This window comes from Oncorhynchus mykiss, chromosome 2 (assembly GCF_057628025.1).
Source record: "Oncorhynchus mykiss isolate SJ-2025 chromosome 2, ASM5762802v1, whole genome shotgun sequence".
Classification (NCBI taxonomy): Eukaryota; Metazoa; Chordata; class Actinopteri; order Salmoniformes; family Salmonidae; genus Oncorhynchus; species Oncorhynchus mykiss.
Genome location: NC_143023.1, coordinates 30076963 through 30097451, shown reverse-complemented (window position 1 = coordinate 30097451; position 20489 = coordinate 30076963). Strand labels below are relative to the sequence as shown.

Sequence of the window (20489 nt, the reverse complement as noted above, 5' to 3'; positions counted from 1 at the left end):
GTTAAGAACAAATTCTTATTTTCAGTGACGGCCTAGGAACAGTGGGTTAACTGTCAGTTCAGGGGCAGAACGAAAGATTTGTACCTTGTCAGTTCGGGGATTTGAACTTGCAACCTTCCGGTTACTAGTCCAACGCTTTAACCACTAGGAGGTGCCACCAATCTCCTGTGTTTTCTGTTTAAACAATAAGTAAGGGTTGAGCCTTGGGGTACTCCCTTGGTGACAGGCAGTGGCTGAGACAAAAAAAAAACAGATTGCATACCAGAGAGAATACTATAGACATCAAGAAAGCCAGTCAATTGATTATTGACAAGTTTTCCAACACTTTTGATAAACGGGGAAAAATAGAAATAGGCCTATAACAGTTAGGATCAGCTTGATCTCCCCCTTTGGCGATATACCACAATCCCCCGAGGTGCCTTATTGCTATTTTTATTTATTTATTATTTAACTAGGCAAATCAGTTAAGAACAAATTCGTATTTTCAATGAAGGCCTACACCTGCCAAACACGGATGACGCAGGGCCAATTGTGCGCTGCCCTCTGGGCCTATCAATCACTGCCGGTTGTGATGATACAGCCTGGAAAAAATGGTTACCAACGTAATTTGAGTTTTGCTAAAACATAATATCAGTCAGTTTTTTGTTGTTGTTGCTAACAGCATCTACTGTCCAGTAGTAGTAGCTAGCTAAAGTTAGCTGTTTGGATATCACACGGATGTATTAGCTAGCTATAATGAGATAAATATGAGGCTATGTTTGATTGTTTTTAGCCTGTTTCCAATGGAAAGGTTGCTTTCATTTTTGTCCTTCTGACTCCAATGCATTAGCTAACGTTACATTGCAAAAGGGCCGGCCCGTAGGTGGTGAATGTAGGAAACAACATCTCCACCCCGCTGATCCTCAACACTGGGGCCCCACAAGGGTGCGTTCTCAGCCCTCTCCTGTACTCCCTGTTCACCCATGACTGCGTGGCCATGCACGCCTCCAACTCAATCATCAAGTTTGCAGACGACACTACAGTGGTAGGCTTGATTACCAACAGCGACGAGACGGCCTACAGGGAGGAGGTGAGGGCCCTCGGAGTGTGGTGTCAGGAAAATAACCTCACACTCAATGTCAACAAAACAAAGGAGATGATCGTGGACTTCAGGAAACAGCAGAGGGAGAAGCCCCCTATCCATATCGACGGGACAGTAGTGGAGAAGGTGGAAAGTTCCTCGGCGTACACATCACGGACAAACTGAAATGGTCCACCCACACAGACACACAGCGTGGTGAAGAAGGCGCAGCAGCGCCTTTTCAACCTCAGGAGGCTGAAGAAATTTGGCTTGTCACCAAAAACACTCACAAACTTTTACAACTGCACAATCGAGAGCATCCTGTCGGATAGTACAGATATTTCTGTACTAACAGTTTTCACCAATGTTCTCTTTATAATACTATGATAATGTTATATCAGTGGAGGCTGCTGAGGGGAGGACGGCTCATAATAATGTCTGGAATGGAATCAAACTATGTGTTTGATGCATTTGATACCATTCCACTGATTCCGCTTCCAGCCATTACCACGAGCTCCTCCTCCCAAATGTATTTTACCTTTATTTAACTACGCAAGTCAGTTAAGAACAAATTCTTATTTTCAGTGACGGCCTAGGAACAGTGGGTTAACTGTCAGTTCAGGGGCAGAACGACAGATTTGTACCTTGTCAGCTCGGGGATTTGAACTTGCAACCTTCCGGTTACTAGTCCAACACTTTAACCACTAGGAGGTGCCACCAATCTCCTGTGTTTTCTGTTTAAACAATAAGTAAGGATTGAGCCTTGGGGTACTCCCTCGGTGACAGGCAGTGGCTGAGACAAAAAAAAACAGATTGCATACCAGAGAGAATACTATAGACATCAAGAAAGCCAGTCAATTGATTATTGACAAGTTTTCCAACACTTTTGATAAACGGGGAAAAATAGAAATAGGCCTATAACAGTTAGGATCAGCTTGATCTCCCCCTTTGGCGATATACCACAATCCCCCGAGGTGCCTTATTGCTATTTTTATTTATTTATTATTTAACTAGGCAAATCAGTTAAGAACAAATTCGTATTTTCAATGAAGGCCTACACCTGCCAAACACGGATGACGCAGGGCCAATTGTGCGCTGCCCTCTGGGCCTATCAATCACTGCCGGTTGTGATGATACAGCCTGGAAAAAATGGTTACCAACGTAATTTGAGTTTTGCTAAAACATAATATCAGTCAGTGTCTGATATATTTGTAATTTTATGTTGGCTATTACCGGTTTCTGTCTTCAATAGCATCAGCAGTTGTCGTGGCCGAGTGGTTAAGGCGATGGACTAGAAATCCATTGGGATCTTCCCGCGCAGGTTCGAATCCTGCCGACAACGTGATATTTTTCTCCTGTGATTGGTAATGCCCAGGCGTTTACATTGTATCAGCCTTCCTAAAATGCATTGTTATTTCATCAAGCATGTTAGCTAAATCACGTAGTTAGCTATGTAACGTTAGCTTGCTAAAACTGTTCCTCGCTTCACACCGTCAGCACCACTGACGATACACCCAGAAAAACGGACAGCGAAGATATAGATAGATGCCCTTCTTGAGGACATACTTGACGATGATTTCGATTCCCTTGCGCTAAACGTGAGTAAATAACCTTAGCTACATCGCCTTGCAATGTTGAATGCAGTTTTTTGTTGTTGTTGCTAACAGCATCTACTGTCCAGTAGTAGTAGCTAGCTAAAGTTAGCTGTTTGGATATCACACGGATGTATTAGCTAGCTATAATGAGATAAATATGAGGCTATGTTTGATTGTTTTTAGCCTGTTTCCAATGGAAAGGTTGGTTTCATTTTTGTCCTTCTGACTCCAATGCATTAGCTAACGTTACATTGCAAAAGGGCCGGCCCGTAGGTGGTGAATGTAGGAAACAACATCTCCACCCCGCTGATCCTCAACACTGGGGCCCCACAAGGGTGCGTTCTCAGCCCTCTCCTGTACTCCCTGTTCACCCATGACTGCGTGGCCATGCACGCCTCCAACTCAATCATCCAGTTTGCAGACGACACTACAGTGGTAGGCTTTATTACCAACAGCGACGAGACGGCCTACAGGGAGGAGGTGAGGGCCCTCGGAGTGTGGTGTCAGGAAAATAACCTCACACTCAATGTCAACAAAACAAAGGAGATGATCGTGGACTTCAGGAAACAGCAGAGGGAGAAGCCCCCTATCCATATCGACGGGACAGTAGTGGAGAAGGTGGAAAGTTCCTCGGCGTACACATCACGGACAAACTGAAATGGTCCACCCACACAGACACACAGCGTGGTGAAGAAGGCGCAGCAGCGCCTTTTCAACCTCAGGAGGCTGAAGAAATTTGGCTTGTCACCAAAAACACTCACAAACTTTTACAACTGCACAATCGAGAGCATCCTGTCGGATAGTACAGATATTTCTGTACTAACAGTTTTCACCAATGTTCTCTTTATAATACTATGATAATGTTATATCAGTGGAGGCTGCTGAGGGGAGGACGGCTCATAATAATGTCTGGAATGGAATCAAACTATGTGTTTGATGCATTTGATACCATTCCACTGATTCCGCTTCCAGCCATTACCACGAGCTCCTCCTCCCAAATGTATTTTACCTTTATTTAACTACGCAAGTCAGTTAAGAACAAATTCTTATTTTCAGTGACGGCCTAGGAACAGTGGGTTAACTGTCAGTTCAGGGGCAGAACGAAAGATTTGTACCTTGTCAGCTCAGGGATTTGAACTTGCAACCTTCCGGTTACTAGTCCAACATTTTAACCACTAGGAGGTGCCACCAATCTCCTGTGTTTTCTGTTTAAACAATAAGTAAGGGTTGAGCCTTGGGGTACTCCCTTGGTGACAGGCAGTGGCTGAGACAAAAAAAAAAAAGATTGCATACCAGAGAGAATACTATAGACATCAAGAAAGCCAGTCAATTGATTATTGACAAGTTTTCCAACACTTTTGATAAACGGGGAAAAATAGAAATAGGCCTATAACAGTTAGGATCAGCTTGATCTCCCCCTTTGGCGATATACCACAATCCCCCGAGGTGCCTTATTGCTATTTTTATTTATTTATTATTTAACTAGGCAAATCAGTTAAGAACAAATTCGTATTTTCAATGAAGGCCTACACCTGCCAAACACGGATGACGCAGGGCCAATTGTGCGCTGCCCTCTGGGCCTATCAATCACTGCCGGTTGTGATGATACAGCCTGGAAAAAATGGTTACCAACGTAATTTGAGTTTTGCTAAAACATAATATCAGTCAGTGTCTGATATATTTGTAATTTTATGTTGGCTATTACCGGTTTCTGTCTTCAACAGCATCAGCAGTTGTCGTGGCCGAGTGGTTAAGGCGATGGACTAGAAATGCATTGGGATCTTCCCGCGCAGGTTCGAATCCTGCCGACAACGTGATATTTTTCTCCTGTGATTGGTAATGCCCAGGCATTGTATCAGCCTTCCTAAAATGCATTGTTATTTCATCAAGCATGTTAGCTAAATCACGTAGTTAGCTATGTAACGTTAGCTTGCTAAAACTGTTCCTCGCTTCACACCGTCAGCACCACTGACGATATACCCAGAAAAACGGACAGCGAAGATATAGATGCCCTTCTTGAGGACATACTTGACGATGATTTCGATTCCCTTGCGCTAAACGTGAGTAAATAACCTTAGCTACATCGCCTTGCAATGTTGAATGCAGTTTTTTGTTGTTGTTGCTAACAGCATCTACTGTCCAGTAGTAGTAGCTAGCTAAAGTTAGCTGTTTGGATATCACACGGATGTATTAGCTAGCTATAATGAGATAAATATGAGGCTATGTTTGATTGTTTTTAGCCTGTTTCCAATGGAAAGGTTGCTTTCATTTTTGTCCTTCTGACTCCAATGCATTAGCTAACGTTACATTGCAAAAGGGCCAGCCCGTAGGTGGTGAATGTAGGAAACAACATCTCCACCCCGCTGATCCTCAACACTGGGGCCCCACAAGGGTGCGTTCTCAGCCCTCTCCTGTACTCCCTGTTCACCCATGACTGCGTGGCCATGCACGCCTCCAACTCAATCATCAAGTTTGCAGACGACACTACAGTGGTAGGCTTGATTACCAACAGCGACGAGACGGCCTACAGGGAGGAGGTGAGGGCCCTCGGAGTGTGGTGTCAGGAAAATAACCTCACACTCAATGTCAACAAAACAAAGGAGATGATCGTGGACTTCAGGAAACAGCAGAGGGAGAAGCCCCCTATCCATATCAACGGGACAGTAGTGGAGAAGGTGGAAAGTTCCTCGGCGTACACATCACGGACAAACTGAAATGGTCCACCCACACAGACACACAGCGTGGTGAAGAAGGCGCAGCAGCGCCTTTTCAACCTCAGGAGGCTGAAGAAATTTGGCTTGTCACCAAAAACACTCACAAACTTTTACAACTGCACAATCGAGAGCATCCTGTCGGATAGTACAGATATTTCTGTACTAACAGTTTTCACCAATGTTCTCTTTATAATACTATGATAATGTTATATCAGTGGAGGCTGCTGAGGGGAGGACGGCTCATAATAATGTCTGGAATGGAATCAAACTATGTGTTTGATGCATTTGATACCATTCCACTGATTCCGCTTCCAGCCATTACCACGAGCTCCTCCTCCCAAATGTATTTTACCTTTATTTAACTACGCAAGTCAGTTAAGAACAAATTCTTATTTTCAGTGACGGCCTAGGAACAGTGGGTTAACTGTCAGTTCAGGGGCAGAACGAAAGATTTGTACCTTGTCAGTTCGGGGATTTGAACTTGCAACCTTCCGGTTACTAGTCCAACGCTTTAACCACTAGGAGGTGCCACCAATCTCCTGTGTTTTCTGTTTAAACAATAAGTAAGGGTTGAGCCTTGGGGTACTCCCTTGGTGACAGGCAGTGGCTGAGACAAAAAAAAAACAGATTGCATACCAGAGAGAATACTATAGACATCAAGAAAGCCAGTCAATTGATTATTGACAAGTTTTCCAACACTTTTGATAAACGGGGAAAAATAGAAATAGGCCTATAACAGTTAGGATCAGCTTGATCTCCCCCTTTGGCGATATACCACAATCCCCCGAGGTGCCTTATTGCTATTTTTATTTATTTATTATTTAACTAGGCAAATCAGTTAAGAACAAATTCGTATTTTCAATGAAGGCCTACACCTGCCAAACACGGATGACGCAGGGCCAATTGTGCGCTGCCCTCTGGGCCTATCAATCACTGCCGGTTGTGATGATACAGCCTGGAAAAAATGGTTACCAACGTAATTTGAGTTTTGCTAAAACTGGACTTCAGGAAACAGCAGAGGGAGAAGCCCCCTATCCATATCGACGGGACAGTAGTGGAGAAGGTGGAAAGTTCCTCGGCGTACACATCACGGACAAACTGAAATGGTCCACCCACACAGACACACAGCGTGGTGAAGAAGGCGCAGCAGCGCCTTTTCAACCTCAGGAGGCTGAAGAAATTTGGCTTGTCACCAAAAACACTCACAAACTTTTACAACTGCACAATCGAGAGCATCCTGTCGGATAGTACAGATATTTCTGTACTAACAGTTTTCACCAATGTTCTCTTGTGCGCTGCCCTCTGGGCCTATCAATCACTGCCGGTTGTGATGATACAGCCTGGAAAAAATGGTTACCAACGTAATTTGAGTTTTGCTAAAACATAATATCAGTCAGTGTCTGATATATTTGTAATTTTATGTTGGCTATTACCGGTTTCTGTCTTCAATAGCATCAGCAGTTGTCGTGGCCGAGTGGTTAAGGCGATGGACTAGAAATCCATTGGGATCTTCCCGCGCAGGTTCGAATCCTGCCGACAACGTGATAGTTTTCTCCTGTGATTGGTAATGCCCAGGCGTTACCAATTGAGATTGTTATTTCATCAAGCATGTTAGCTAAATCACGTAGTTAGCTATGTAACGTTAGCTTGCTAAAACTGTTCCTCGCTTCACACCGTCAGCACCACTGACGATATACCCAGAAAAACGGACAGCGAAGATATAGATGCCCTTCTTGAGGACATACTTGACGATGATTTCGATTCCCTTGCGCTAAACGTGAGTAAATAACCTTAGCTACATCGCCTTGCAATGTTGAATGCAGTTTTTTGTTGTTGTTGCTAACAGCATCTACTGTCCAGCTAAAGTTAGCTGTTTGGATATCACACGGATGTATTAGCTAGCTATAATGAGATAAATATGAGGCTATGTTTGATTGTTTTTAGCCTGTTTCCAATGGAAAGGTTGCTTTCATTTTTGTCCTTCTGACTCCAATGCATTAGCTAACGTTACATTGCAAAAGGGCCGGCCCGTAGGTGGTGAATGTAGGAAACAACATCTCCACCCCGCTGATCCTCAACACTGGGGCCCCACAAGGGTGCGTTCTCAGCCCTCTCCTGTACTCCCTGTTCACCCATGACTGCGTGGCCATGCACGCCTCCAACTCAATCATCAAGTTTGCAGACGACACTACAGTGGTAGGCTTGATTACCAACAGTGACGAGACGGCCTACAGGGAGGAGGTGAGGGCCCTCGGAGTGTGGTGTCAGGAAAATAACCTCACACTCAATGTCAACAAAACAAAGGAGATGATCGTGGACTTCAGGAAACAGCAGAGGGAGAAGCCCCCTATCCATATCGACGGGACAGTAGTGGAGAAGGTGGAAAGTTCCTCGGCGTACACATCACGGACAAACTGAAATGGTCCACCCACACAGACACACAGCGTGGTGAAGAAGGCGCAGCAGCGCCTTTTCAACCTCAGGAGGCTGAAGAAATTTGGCTTGTCACCAAAAACACTCACAAACTTTTACAACTGCACAATCGAGAGCATCCTGTCGGATAGTACAGATATTTCTGTACTAACAGTTTTCACCAATGTTCTCTTTATAATACTATGATAATGTTATATCAGTGGAGGCTGCTGAGGGGAGGACGGCTCATAATAATGTCTGGAATGGAATCAAACTATGTGTTTGATGCATTTGATACCATTCCACTGATTCCGCTTCCAGCCATTAACACGAGCTCCTCCTCCCAAATGTATTTTACCTTTATTTAACTACGCAAGTCAGTTAAGTACAAATTCTTATTTTCAGTGACGGCCTAGGAACAGTGGGTTAACTGTCAGTTCAGGGGCAGAACGAAAGATTTGTACCTTGTCAGTTCAGGGATTTGAACTTGCAACCTTCCGGTTACTAGTCCAACGCTTTAACCACTAGGAGGTGCCACCAATCTCCTGTGTTTTCTGTTTAAACAATAAGTAAGGGTTGAGCCTTGGGGTACTCCCTTGGTGACAGGCAGTGGCTGAGACAAAAAAAAAACAGATTGCATACCAGAGAGAATACTATAGACATCAAGAAAGCCAGTCAATTGATTATTGACAAGTTTTCCAACACTTTTGATAAACGGGGAAAAATAGAAATAGGCCTATAACAGTTAGGATCAGCTTGATCTCCCCCTTTGGCGATATACCACAATCCCCCGAGGTGCCTTATTGCTATTTTTATTTATTTATTATTTAACTAGGCAAATCAGTTAAGAACAAATTCGTATTTTCAATGAAGGCCTACACCTGCCAAACACGGATGACGCAGGGCCAATTGTGCGCTGCCCTCTGGGCCTATCAATCACTGCCGGTTGTGATGATACAGCCTGGAAAAAATGGTTACCAACGTAATTTGAGTTTTGCTAAAACATAATATCAGTCAGTGTCTGATATATTTGTAATTTTATGTTGGCTATTACCGGTTTCTGTCTTCAATAGCATCAGCAGTTGTCGTGGCCGAGTGGTTAAGGCGATGGACTAGAAATCCATTGGGATCTTCCCGCGCAGGTTCGAATCCTGCCGACAACGTGATATTTTTCTCCTGTGATTGGTAATGCCCAGGCGTTTACATTGTATCAGCCTTCCTAAAATGCATTGTTATTTCATCAAGCATGTTAGCTAAATCACGTAGTTAGCTATGTAACGTTAGCTTGCTAAAACTGTTCCTCGCTTCACACCGTCAGCACCACTGACGATACACCCAGAAAAACGGACAGCGAAGATATAGATAGATGCCCTTCTTGAGGACATACTTGACGATGATTTCGATTCCCTTGCGCTAAACGTGAGTAAATAACCTTAGCTACATCGCCTTGCAATGTTGAATGCAGTTTTTTGTTGTTGTTGCTAACAGCATCTACTGTCCAGTAGTAGTAGCTAGCTAAAGTTAGCTGTTTGGATATCACACGGATGTATTAGCTAGCTATAATGAGATAAATATGAGGCTATGTTTGATTGTTTTTAGCCTGTTTCCAATGGAAAGGTTGCTTTCATTTTTGTCCTTCTGACTCCAATGCATTAGCTAACGTTACATTGCAAAAGGGCCGGCCCGTAGGTGGTGAATGTAGGAAACAACATCTCCACCCCGCTGATCCTCAACACTGGGGCCCCACAAGGGTGCGTTCTCAGCCCTCTCCTGTACTCCCTGTTCACCCATGACTGCGTGGCCATGCACGCCTCCAACTCAATCATCAAGTTTGCAGACGACACTACAGTGGTAGGCTTGATTACCAACAGTGACGAGACGGCCTACAGGGAGGAGGTGAGGGCCCTCGGAGTGTGGTGTCAGGAAAATAACCTCACACTCAATGTCAACAAAACAAAGGAGATGATCGTGGACTTCAGGAAACAGCAGAGGGAGAAGCCCCCTATCCATATCGACGGGACAGTAGTGGAGAAGGTGGAAAGTTCCTCGGCGTACACATCACGGACAAACTGAAATGGTCCACCCACACAGACACACAGCGTGGTGAAGAAGGCGCAGCAGCGCCTTTTCAACCTCAGGAGGCTGAAGAAATTTGGCTTGTCACCAAAAACACTCACAAACTTTTACAACTGCACAATCGAGAGCATCCTGTCGGATAGTACAGATATTTCTGTACTAACAGTTTTCACCAATGTTCTCTTTATAATACTATGATAATGTTATATCAGTGGAGGCTGCTGAGGGGAGGACGGCTCATAATAATGTCTGGAATGGAATCAAACTATGTGTTTGATGCATTTGATACCATTCCACTGATTCCGCTTCCAGCCATTAACACGAGCTCCTCCTCCCAAATGTATTTTACCTTTATTTAACTACGCAAGTCAGTTAAGTACAAATTCTTATTTTCAGTGACGGCCTAGGAACAGTGGGTTAACTGTCAGTTCAGGGGCAGAACGAAAGATTTGTACCTTGTCAGTTCAGGGATTTGAACTTGCAACCTTCCGGTTACTAGTCCAACGCTTTAACCACTAGGAGGTGCCACCAATCTCCTGTGTTTTCTGTTTAAACAATAAGTAAGGGTTGAGCCTTGGGGTACTCCCTTGGTGACAGGCAGTGGCTGAGACAAAAAAAAAACAGATTGCATACCAGAGAGAATACTATAGACATCAAGAAAGCCAGTCAATTGATTATTGACAAGTTTTCCAACACTTTTGATAAACGGGGAAAAATAGAAATAGGCCTATAACAGTTAGGATCAGCTTGATCTCCCCCTTTGGCGATATACCACAATCCCCCGAGGTGCCTTATTGCTATTTTTATTTATTTATTATTTAACTAGGCAAATCAGTTAAGAACAAATTCGTATTTTCAATGAAGGCCTACACCTGCCAAACACGGATGACGCAGGGCCAATTGTGCGCTGCCCTCTGGGCCTATCAATCACTGCCGGTTGTGATGATACAGCCTGGAAAAAATGGTTACCAACGTAATTTGAGTTTTGCTAAAACATAATATCAGTCAGTGTCTGATATATTTGTAATTTTATGTTGGCTATTACCGGTTTCTGTCTTCAATAGCATCAGCAGTTGTCGTGGCCGAGTGGTTAAGGCGATGGACTAGAAATCCATTGGGATCTTCCCGCGCAGGTTCGAATCCTGCCGACAACGTGATATTTTTCTCCTGTGATTGGTAATGCCCAGGCGTTTACATTGTATCAGCCTTCCTAAAATGCATTGTTATTTCATCAAGCATGTTAGCTAAATCACGTAGTTAGCTATGTAACGTTAGCTTGCTAAAACTGTTCCTCGCTTCACACCGTCAGCACCACTGACGATACACCCAGAAAAACGGACAGCGAAGATATAGATAGATGCCCTTCTTGAGGACATACTTGACGATGATTTCGATTCCCTTGCGCTAAACGTGAGTAAATAACCTTAGCTACATCGCCTTGCAATGTTGAATGCAGTTTTTTGTTGTTGTTGCTAACAGCATCTACTGTCCAGTAGTAGTAGCTAGCTAAAGTTAGCTGTTTGGATATCACACGGATGTATTAGCTAGCTATAATGAGATAAATATGAGGCTATGTTTGATTGTTTTTAGCCTGTTTCCAATGGAAAGGTTGCTTTCATTTTTGTCCTTCTGACTCCAATGCATTAGCTAACGTTACATTGCAAAAGGGCCGGCCCGTAGGTGGTGAATGTAGGAAACAACATCTCCACCCCGCTGATCCTCAACACTGGGGCCCCACAAGGGTGCGTTCTCAGCCCTCTCCTGTACTCCCTGTTCACCCATGACTGCGTGGCCATGCACGCCTCCAACTCAATCATCAAGTTTGCAGACGACACTACAGTGGTAGGCTTGATTACCAACAGTGACGAGACGGCCTACAGGGAGGAGGTGAGGGCCCTCGGAGTGTGGTGTCAGGAAAATAACCTCACACTCAATGTCAACAAAACAAAGGAGATGATCGTGGACTTCAGGAAACAGCAGAGGGAGAAGCCCCCTATCCATATCGACGGGACAGTAGTGGAGAAGGTGGAAAGTTCCTCGGCGTACACATCACGGACAAACTGAAATGGTCCACCCACACAGACACACAGCGTGGTGAAGAAGGCGCAGCAGCGCCTTTTCAACCTCAGGAGGCTGAAGAAATTTGGCTTGTCACCAAAAACACTCACAAACTTTTACAACTGCACAATCGAGAGCATCCTGTCGGATAGTACAGATATTTCTGTACTAACAGTTTTCACCAATGTTCTCTTTATAATACTATGATAATGTTATATCAGTGGAGGCTGCTGAGGGGAGGACGGCTCATAATAATGTCTGGAATGGAATCAAACTATGTGTTTGATGCATTTGATACCATTCCACTGATTCCGCTTCCAGCCATTAACACGAGCTCCTCCTCCCAAATGTATTTTACCTTTATTTAACTACGCAAGTCAGTTAAGTACAAATTCTTATTTTCAGTGACGGCCTAGGAACAGTGGGTTAACTGTCAGTTCAGGGGCAGAACGAAAGATTTGTACCTTGTCAGTTCAGGGATTTGAACTTGCAACCTTCCGGTTACTAGTCCAACGCTTTAACCACTAGGAGGTGCCACCAATCTCCTGTGTTTTCTGTTTAAACAATAAGTAAGGGTTGAGCCTTGGGGTACTCCCTTGGTGACAGGCAGTGGCTGAGACAAAAAAAAAACAGATTGCATACCAGAGAGAATACTATAGACATCAAGAAAGCCAGTCAATTGATTATTGACAAGTTTTCCAACACTTTTGATAAACGGGGAAAAATAGAAATAGGCCTATAACAGTTAGGATCAGCTTGATCTCCCCCTTTGGCGATATACCACAATCCCCCGAGGTGCCTTATTGCTATTTTTATTTATTTATTATTTAACTAGGCAAATCAGTTAAGAACAAATTCGTATTTTCAATGAAGGCCTACACCTGCCAAACACGGATGACGCAGGGCCAATTGTGCGCTGCCCTCTGGGCCTATCAATCACTGCCGGTTGTGATGATACAGCCTGGAAAAAATGGTTACCAACGTAATTTGAGTTTTGCTAAAACATAATATCAGTCAGTGTCTGATATATTTGTAATTTTATGTTGGCTATTACCGGTTTCTGTCTTCAATAGCATCAGCAGTTGTCGTGGCCGAGTGGTTAAGGCGATGGACTAGAAATCCATTGGGATCTTCCCGCGCAGGTTCGAATCCTGCCGACAACGTGATATTTTTCTCCTGTGATTGGTAATGCCCAGGCGTTTACATTGTATCAGCCTTCCTAAAATGCATTGTTATTTCATCAAGCATGTTAGCTAAATCACGTAGTTAGCTATGTAACGTTAGCTTGCTAAAACTGTTCCTCGCTTCACACCGTCAGCACCACTGACGATACACCCAGAAAAACGGACAGCGAAGATATAGATAGATGCCCTTCTTGAGGACATACTTGACGATGATTTCGATTCCCTTGCGCTAAACGTGAGTAAATAACCTTAGCTACATCGCCTTGCAATGTTGAATGCAGTTTTTTGTTGTTGTTGCTAACAGCATCTACTGTCCAGTAGTAGTAGCTAGCTAAAGTTAGCTGTTTGGATATCACACGGATGTATTAGCTAGCTATAATGAGATAAATATGAGGCTATGTTTGATTGTTTTTAGCCTGTTTCCAATGGAAAGGTTGCTTTCATTTTTGTCCTTCTGACTCCAATGCATTAGCTAACGTTACATTGCAAAAGGGCCGGCCCGTAGGTGGTGAATGTAGGAAACAACATCTCCACCCCGCTGATCCTCAACACTGGGGCCCCACAAGGGTGCGTTCTCAGCCCTCTCCTGTACTCCCTGTTCACCCATGACTGCGTGGCCATGCACGCCTCCAACTCAATCATCAAGTTTGCAGACGACACTACAGTGGTAGGCTTGATTACCAACAGTGACGAGACGGCCTACAGGGAGGAGGTGAGGGCCCTCGGAGTGTGGTGTCAGGAAAATAACCTCACACTCAATGTCAACAAAACAAAGGAGATGATCGTGGACTTCAGGAAACAGCAGAGGGAGAAGCCCCCTATCCATATCGACGGGACAGTAGTGGAGAAGGTGGAAAGTTCCTCGGCGTACACATCACGGACAAACTGAAATGGTCCACCCACACAGACACACAGCGTGGTGAAGAAGGCGCAGCAGCGCCTTTTCAACCTCAGGAGGCTGAAGAAATTTGGCTTGTCACCAAAAACACTCACAAACTTTTACAACTGCACAATCGAGAGCATCCTGTCGGATAGTACAGATATTTCTGTACTAACAGTTTTCACCAATGTTCTCTTTATAATACTATGATAATGTTATATCAGTGGAGGCTGCTGAGGGGAGGACGGCTCATAATAATGTCTGGAATGGAATCAAACTATGTGTTTGATGCATTTGATACCATTCCACTGATTCCGCTTCCAGCCATTAACACGAGCTCCTCCTCCCAAATGTATTTTACCTTTATTTAACTACGCAAGTCAGTTAAGTACAAATTCTTATTTTCAGTGACGGCCTAGGAACAGTGGGTTAACTGTCAGTTCAGGGGCAGAACGAAAGATTTGTACCTTGTCAGTTCAGGGATTTGAACTTGCAACCTTCCGGTTACTAGTCCAACGCTTTAACCACTAGGAGGTGCCACCAATCTCCTGTGTTTTCTGTTTAAACAATAAGTAAGGGTTGAGCCTTGGGGTACTCCCTTGGTGACAGGCAGTGGCTGAGACAAAAAAAAAACAGATTGCATACCAGAGAGAATACTATAGACATCAAGAAAGCCAGTCAATTGATTATTGACAAGTTTTCCAACACTTTTGATAAACGGGGAAAAATAGAAATAGGCCTATAACAGTTAGGATCAGCTTGATCTCCCCCTTTGGCGATATACCACAATCCCCCGAGGTGCCTTATTGCTATTTTTATTTATTTATTATTTAACTAGGCAAATCAGTTAAGAACAAATTCGTATTTTCAATGAAGGCCTACACCTGCCAAACACGGATGACGCAGGGCCAATTGTGCGCTGCCCTCTGGGCCTATCAATCACTGCCGGTTGTGATGATACAGCCTGGAAAAAATGGTTACCAACGTAATTTGAGTTTTGCTAAAACATAATATCAGTCAGTGTCTGATATATTTGTAATTTTATGTTGGCTATTACCGGTTTCTGTCTTCAATAGCATCAGCAGTTGTCGTGGCCGAGTGGTTAAGGCGATGGACTAGAAATCCATTGGGATCTTCCCGCGCAGGTTCGAATCCTGCCGACAACGTGATATTTTTCTCCTGTGATTGGTAATGCCCAGGCGTTTACATTGTATCAGCCTTCCTAAAATGCATTGTTATTTCATCAAGCATGTTAGCTAAATCACGTAGTTAGCTATGTAACGTTAGCTTGCTAAAACTGTTCCTCGCTTCACACCGTCAGCACCACTGACGATACACCCAGAAAAACGGACAGTGAAGATATAGATAGATGCCCTTCTTGAGGACATACTTGACGATGATTTCGATTCCCTTGCGCTAAACGTGAGTAAATAACCTTAGCTACATCGCCTTGCAATGTTGAATGCAGTTTTTTGTTGTTGTTGCTAACAGCATCTACTGTCCAGTAGTAGTAGCTAGCTAAAGTTAGCTGTTTGGATATCACACGGATGTATTAGCTAGCTATAATGAGATAAATATGAGGCTATGTTTGATTGTTTTTAGCCTGTTTCCAATGGAAAGGTTGCTTTCATTTTTGTCCTTCTGACTCCAATGCATTAGCTAACGTTACATTGCAAAAGGGCCGGCCCGTAGGTGGTGAATGTAGGAAACAACATCTCCACCCCGCTGATCCTCAACACTGGGGCCCCACAAGGGTGCGTTCTCAGCCCTCTCCTGTACTCCCTGTTCACCCATGACTGCGTGGCCATGCACGCCTCCAACTCAATCATCAAGTTTGCAGACGACACTACAGTGGTAGGCTTGATTACCAACAGTGACGAGACGGCCTACAGGGAGGAGGTGAGGGCCCTCGGAGTGTGGTGTCAGGAAAATAACCTCACACTCAATGTCAACAAAACAAAGGAGATGATCGTGGACTTCAGGAAACAGCAGAGGGAGAAGCCCCCTATCCATATCGACGGGACAGTAGTGGAGAAGGTGGAAAGTTCCTCGGCGTACACATCACGGACAAACTGAAATGGTCCACCCACACAGACACACAGCGTGGTGAAGAAGGCGCAGCAGCGCCTTTTCAACCTCAGGAGGCTGAAGAAATTTGGCTTGTCACCAAAAACACTCACAAACTTTTACAACTGCACAATCGAGAGCATCCTGTCGGATAGTACAGATATTTCTGTACTAACAGTTTTCACCAATGTTCTCTTTATAATACTATGATAATGTTATATCAGTGGAGGCTGCTGAGGGGAGGACGGCTCATAATAATGTCTGGAATGGAATCAAACTATGTGTTTGATGCATTTGATACCATTCCACTGATTCCGCTTCCAGCCATTAACACGAGCTCCTCCTCCCAAATGTATTTTACCTTTATTTAACTACGCAAGTCAGTTAAGTACAAATTCTTATTTTCAGTGACGGCCTAGGAACAGTGGGTTAACTGTCAGTTCAGGGGCAGAACGAAAGATTTGTACCTTGTCAGTTCAGGGATTTGAACTTGCAACCTTCCGGTTACTAGTCCAACGCTTTAACCACTAGGAGGTGCCACCAATCTCCTGTGTTTTCTGTTTAAACAATAAGTAAGGGTTGAGCCTTGGGGTACTCCCTTGGTGACAGGCAGTGGCTGAGACAAAAAAAAAACAGATTGCATACCAGAGAGAATACTATAGACATCAAGAAAGCCAGTCAATTGATTATTGACAAGTTTTCCAACACTTTTGATAAACGGGGAAAAATAGAAATAGGCCTATAACAGTTAGGATCAGCTTGATCTCCCCCTTTGGCGATATACCACAATCCCCCGAGGTGCCTTATTGCTATTTTTATTTATTTATTATTTAACTAGGCAAATCAGTTAAGAACAAATTCGTATTTTCAATGAAGGCCTACACCTGCCAAACACGGATGACGCAGGGCCAATTGTGCGCTGCCCTCTGGGCCTATCAATCACTGCCGGTTGTGATGATACAGCCTGGAAAAAATGGTTACCAACGTAATTTGAGTTTTGCTAAAACATAATATCAGTCAGTGTCTGATATATTTGTAATTTTATGTTGGCTATTACCGGTTTCTGTCTTCAATAGCATCAGCAGTTGTCGTGGCCGAGTGGTTAAGGCGATGGACTAGAAATCCATTGGGATCTTCCCGCGCAGGTTCGAATCCTGCCGACAACGTGATATTTTTCTCCTGTGATTGGTAATGCCCAGGCGTTTACATTGTATCAGCCTTCCTAAAATGCATTGTTATTTCATCAAGCATGTTAGCTAAATCACGTAGTTAGCTATGTAACGTTAGCTTGCTAAAACTGTTCCTCGCTTCACACCGTCAGCACCACTGACGATACACCCAGAAAAACGGACAGCGAAGATATAGATAGATGCCCTTCTTGAGGACATACTTGACGATGATTTCGATTCCCTTGCGCTAAACGTGAGTAAATAACCTTAGCTACATCGCCTTGCAATGTTGAATGCAGTTTTTTGTTGTTGTTGCTAACAGCATCTACTGTCCAGTAGTAGTAGCTAGCTAAAGTTAGCTGTTTGGATATCACACGGATGTATTAGCTAGCTATAATGAGATAAATATGAGGCTATGTTTGATTGTTTTTAGCCTGTTTCCAATGGAAAGGTTGGTTTCATTTTTGTCCTTCTGACTCCAATGCATTAGCTAACGTTACATTGCAAAAGGGCCGGCCCGTAGGTGGTGAATGTAGGAAACAACATCTCCACCCCGCTGATCCTCAACACTGGGGCCCCACAAGGGTGCGTTCTCAGCCCTCTCCTGTACTCCCTGTACCCATGACTGCGTGGCCATGCACGCCTCCAACTCAATCATCCAGTTTGCAGACGACACTACAGTGGTAGGCTTTATTACCAACAGCGACGAGACGGCCTACAGGGAGGAGGTGAGGGCCCTCGGAGTGTGGTGTCAGGAAAATAACCTCACACTCAATGTCAACAAAACAAAGGAGTTGATCGTGGACTTCAGGAAACAGCAGAGGGAGAAGCCCCCTATCCATATCGACGGGACAGTAGTGGAGAAGGTGGAAAGTTCCTCGGCGTACACATCACGGACAAACTGAAATGGTCCACCCACACAGACACACAGCGTGGTGAAGAAGGCGCAGCAGCGCCTTTTCAACCTCAGGAGGCTGAAGAAATTTGGCTTGTCACCAAAAACACTCACAAACTTTTACAACTGCACAATCGAGAGCATCCTGTCGGATAGTACAGATATTTCTGTACTAACAGTTTTCACCAATGTTCTCTTTATAATACTATGATAATGTTATATCAGTGGAGGCTGCTGAGGGGAGGACGGCTCATAATAATGTCTGGAATGGAATCAAACTATGTGTTTGATGCATTTGATACCATTCCACTGATTCCGCTTCCAGCCATTAACACGAGCTCCTCCTCCCAAATGTATTTTACCTTTATTTAACTACGCAAGTCAGTTAAGTACAAATTCTTATTTTCAGTGACGGCCTAGGAACAGTGGGTTAACTGTCAGTTCAGGGGCAGAACGAAAGATTTGTACCTTGTCAGTTCAGGGATTTGAACTTGCAACCTTCCGGTTACTAGTCCAACGCTTTAACCACTAGGAGGTGCCACCAATCTCCTGTGTTTTCTGTTTAAACAATAAGTAAGGGTTGAGCCTTGGGGTACTCCCTTGGTGACAGGCAGTGGCTGAGACAAAAAAAAAACAGATTGCATACCAGAGAGAATACTATAGACATCAAGAAAGCCAGTCAATTGATTATTGACAAGTTTTCCAACACTTTTGATAAACGGGGAAAAATAGAAATAGGCCTATAACAGTTAGGATCAGCTTGATCTCCCCCTTTGGCGATATACCACAATCCCCCGAGGTGCCTTATTGCTATTTTTATTTATTTATTATTTAACTAGGCAAATCAGTTAAGAACAAATTCGTATTTTCAATGAAGGCCTACACCTGCCAAACACGGATGACGCAGGGCCAATTGTGCGCTGCCCTCTGGGCCTATCAATCACTGCCGGTTGTGATGATACAGCCTGGAAAAAATGGTTACCAACGTAATTTGAGTTTTGCTAAAACATAATATCAGTCAGTGTCTGATATATTTGTAATTTTATGTTGGCTATTACCGGTTTCTGTCTTCAATAGCATCAGCAGTTGTCGTGGCCGAGTGGTTAAGGCGATGGACTAGAAATCCATTGGGATCTTCCCGCGCAGGTTCGAATCCTGCCGACAACGTGATATTTTTCTCCTGTGATTGGTAATGCCCAGGCGTTTACATTGTATCAGCCTTCCTAAAATGCATTGTTATTTCATCAAGCATGTTAGCTAAATCACGTAGTTAGCTATGTAACGTTAGCTTGCTAAAACTGTTCCTCGCTTCACACCGTCAGCACCACTGACGATACACCCAGAAAAACGGACAGCGAAGATATAGATAGATGCCCTTCTTGAGGACATACTTGACGATGATTTCGATTCCCTTGCGCTAAACGTGAGTAAATAACCTTAGCTACATCGCCTTGCAATGTTGAATGCAGTTTTTTGTTGTTGTTGCTAACAGCATCTACTGTCCAGTAGTAGTAGCTAGCTAAAGTTAGCTGTTTGGATATCACACGGATGTATTAGCTAGCTATAATGAGATAAATATGAGGCTATGTTTGATTGTTTTTAGCCTGTTTCCAATGGAAAGGTTGGTTTCATTTTTGTCCTTCTGACTCCAATGCATTAGCTAACGTTACATTGCAAAAGGGCCGGCCCGTAGGTGGTGAATGTAGGAAACAACATCTCCACCCCGCTGATCCTCAACACTGGGGCCCCACAAGGGTGCGTTCTCAGCCCTCTCCTGTACTCCCTGTACCCATGACTGCGTGGCCATGCACGCCTCCAACTCAATCATCCAGTTTGCAGACGACACTACAGTGGTAGGCTTTATTACCAACAGCGACGAGACGGCCTACAGGGAGGAGGTGAGGGCCCTCGGAGTGTGGTGTCAGGAAAATAACCTCACACTCAATGTCAACAAAACAAAGGAGTTGATCGTGGACTTCAGGAAACAGCAGAGGGAGAAGCCCCCTATCCATATCGACGGGACAGTAGTGGAGAAGGTGGAAAGTTCCTCGGCGTACACATCACGGACAAACTGAAATGGTCCACCCACACAGACACACAGCGTGGTGAAGAAGGCGCAGCAGCGCCTTTTCAACCTCAGGAGGCTGAAGAAATTTGGCTTGTCACCAAAAACACTCACAAACTTTTACAACTGCACAATCGAGAGCATCCTGTCGGATAGTACAGATATTTCTGTACTAACAGTTTTCACCAATGTTCTCTTTATAATACTATGATAATGTTATATCAGTGGAGGCTGCTGAGGGGAGGACGGCTCATAATAATGTCTGGAATGGAATCAAACTATGTGTTTGATGCATTTGATACCATTCCACTGAT

The 20489-nt window shown here is 44.1% G+C and overlaps 8 non-coding genes across 8 annotated transcripts; all 8 read left to right on the top strand.

The window, feature by feature from the left end:
• The first annotated feature begins 2320 nt into the window (after window positions 1-2320).
• Window positions 2321-2402, top strand: trnas-aga (transfer RNA serine (anticodon AGA)). Its single transcript has one exon. It is a non-coding gene; the product is annotated as a tRNA-Ser (tRNA).
• Window positions 2403-6829: 4427 nt separating this feature from the next.
• trnas-aga (transfer RNA serine (anticodon AGA)) lies at window positions 6830-6911 on the top strand. The gene has a single exon. It is a non-coding gene; the product is annotated as a tRNA-Ser (tRNA).
• Window positions 6912-8862: 1951 nt separating this feature from the next.
• trnas-aga (transfer RNA serine (anticodon AGA)) lies at window positions 8863-8944 on the top strand. Its single transcript has one exon. It is a non-coding gene; the product is annotated as a tRNA-Ser (tRNA).
• A 1985-nt stretch (window positions 8945-10929) lies between these two features.
• On the top strand, window positions 10930-11011 carry trnas-aga (transfer RNA serine (anticodon AGA)). Its single transcript has one exon. It is a non-coding gene; the product is annotated as a tRNA-Ser (tRNA).
• Window positions 11012-12996: 1985 nt separating this feature from the next.
• trnas-aga (transfer RNA serine (anticodon AGA)) lies at window positions 12997-13078 on the top strand. The gene has a single exon. It is a non-coding gene; the product is annotated as a tRNA-Ser (tRNA).
• Window positions 13079-15063: 1985 nt separating this feature from the next.
• On the top strand, window positions 15064-15145 carry trnas-aga (transfer RNA serine (anticodon AGA)). The gene has a single exon. It is a non-coding gene; the product is annotated as a tRNA-Ser (tRNA).
• A 1985-nt stretch (window positions 15146-17130) lies between these two features.
• trnas-aga (transfer RNA serine (anticodon AGA)) lies at window positions 17131-17212 on the top strand. The gene has a single exon. It is a non-coding gene; the product is annotated as a tRNA-Ser (tRNA).
• A 1983-nt stretch (window positions 17213-19195) lies between these two features.
• trnas-aga (transfer RNA serine (anticodon AGA)) lies at window positions 19196-19277 on the top strand. Its single transcript has one exon. It is a non-coding gene; the product is annotated as a tRNA-Ser (tRNA).
• Window positions 19278-20489: the final 1212 nt, after the last annotated feature.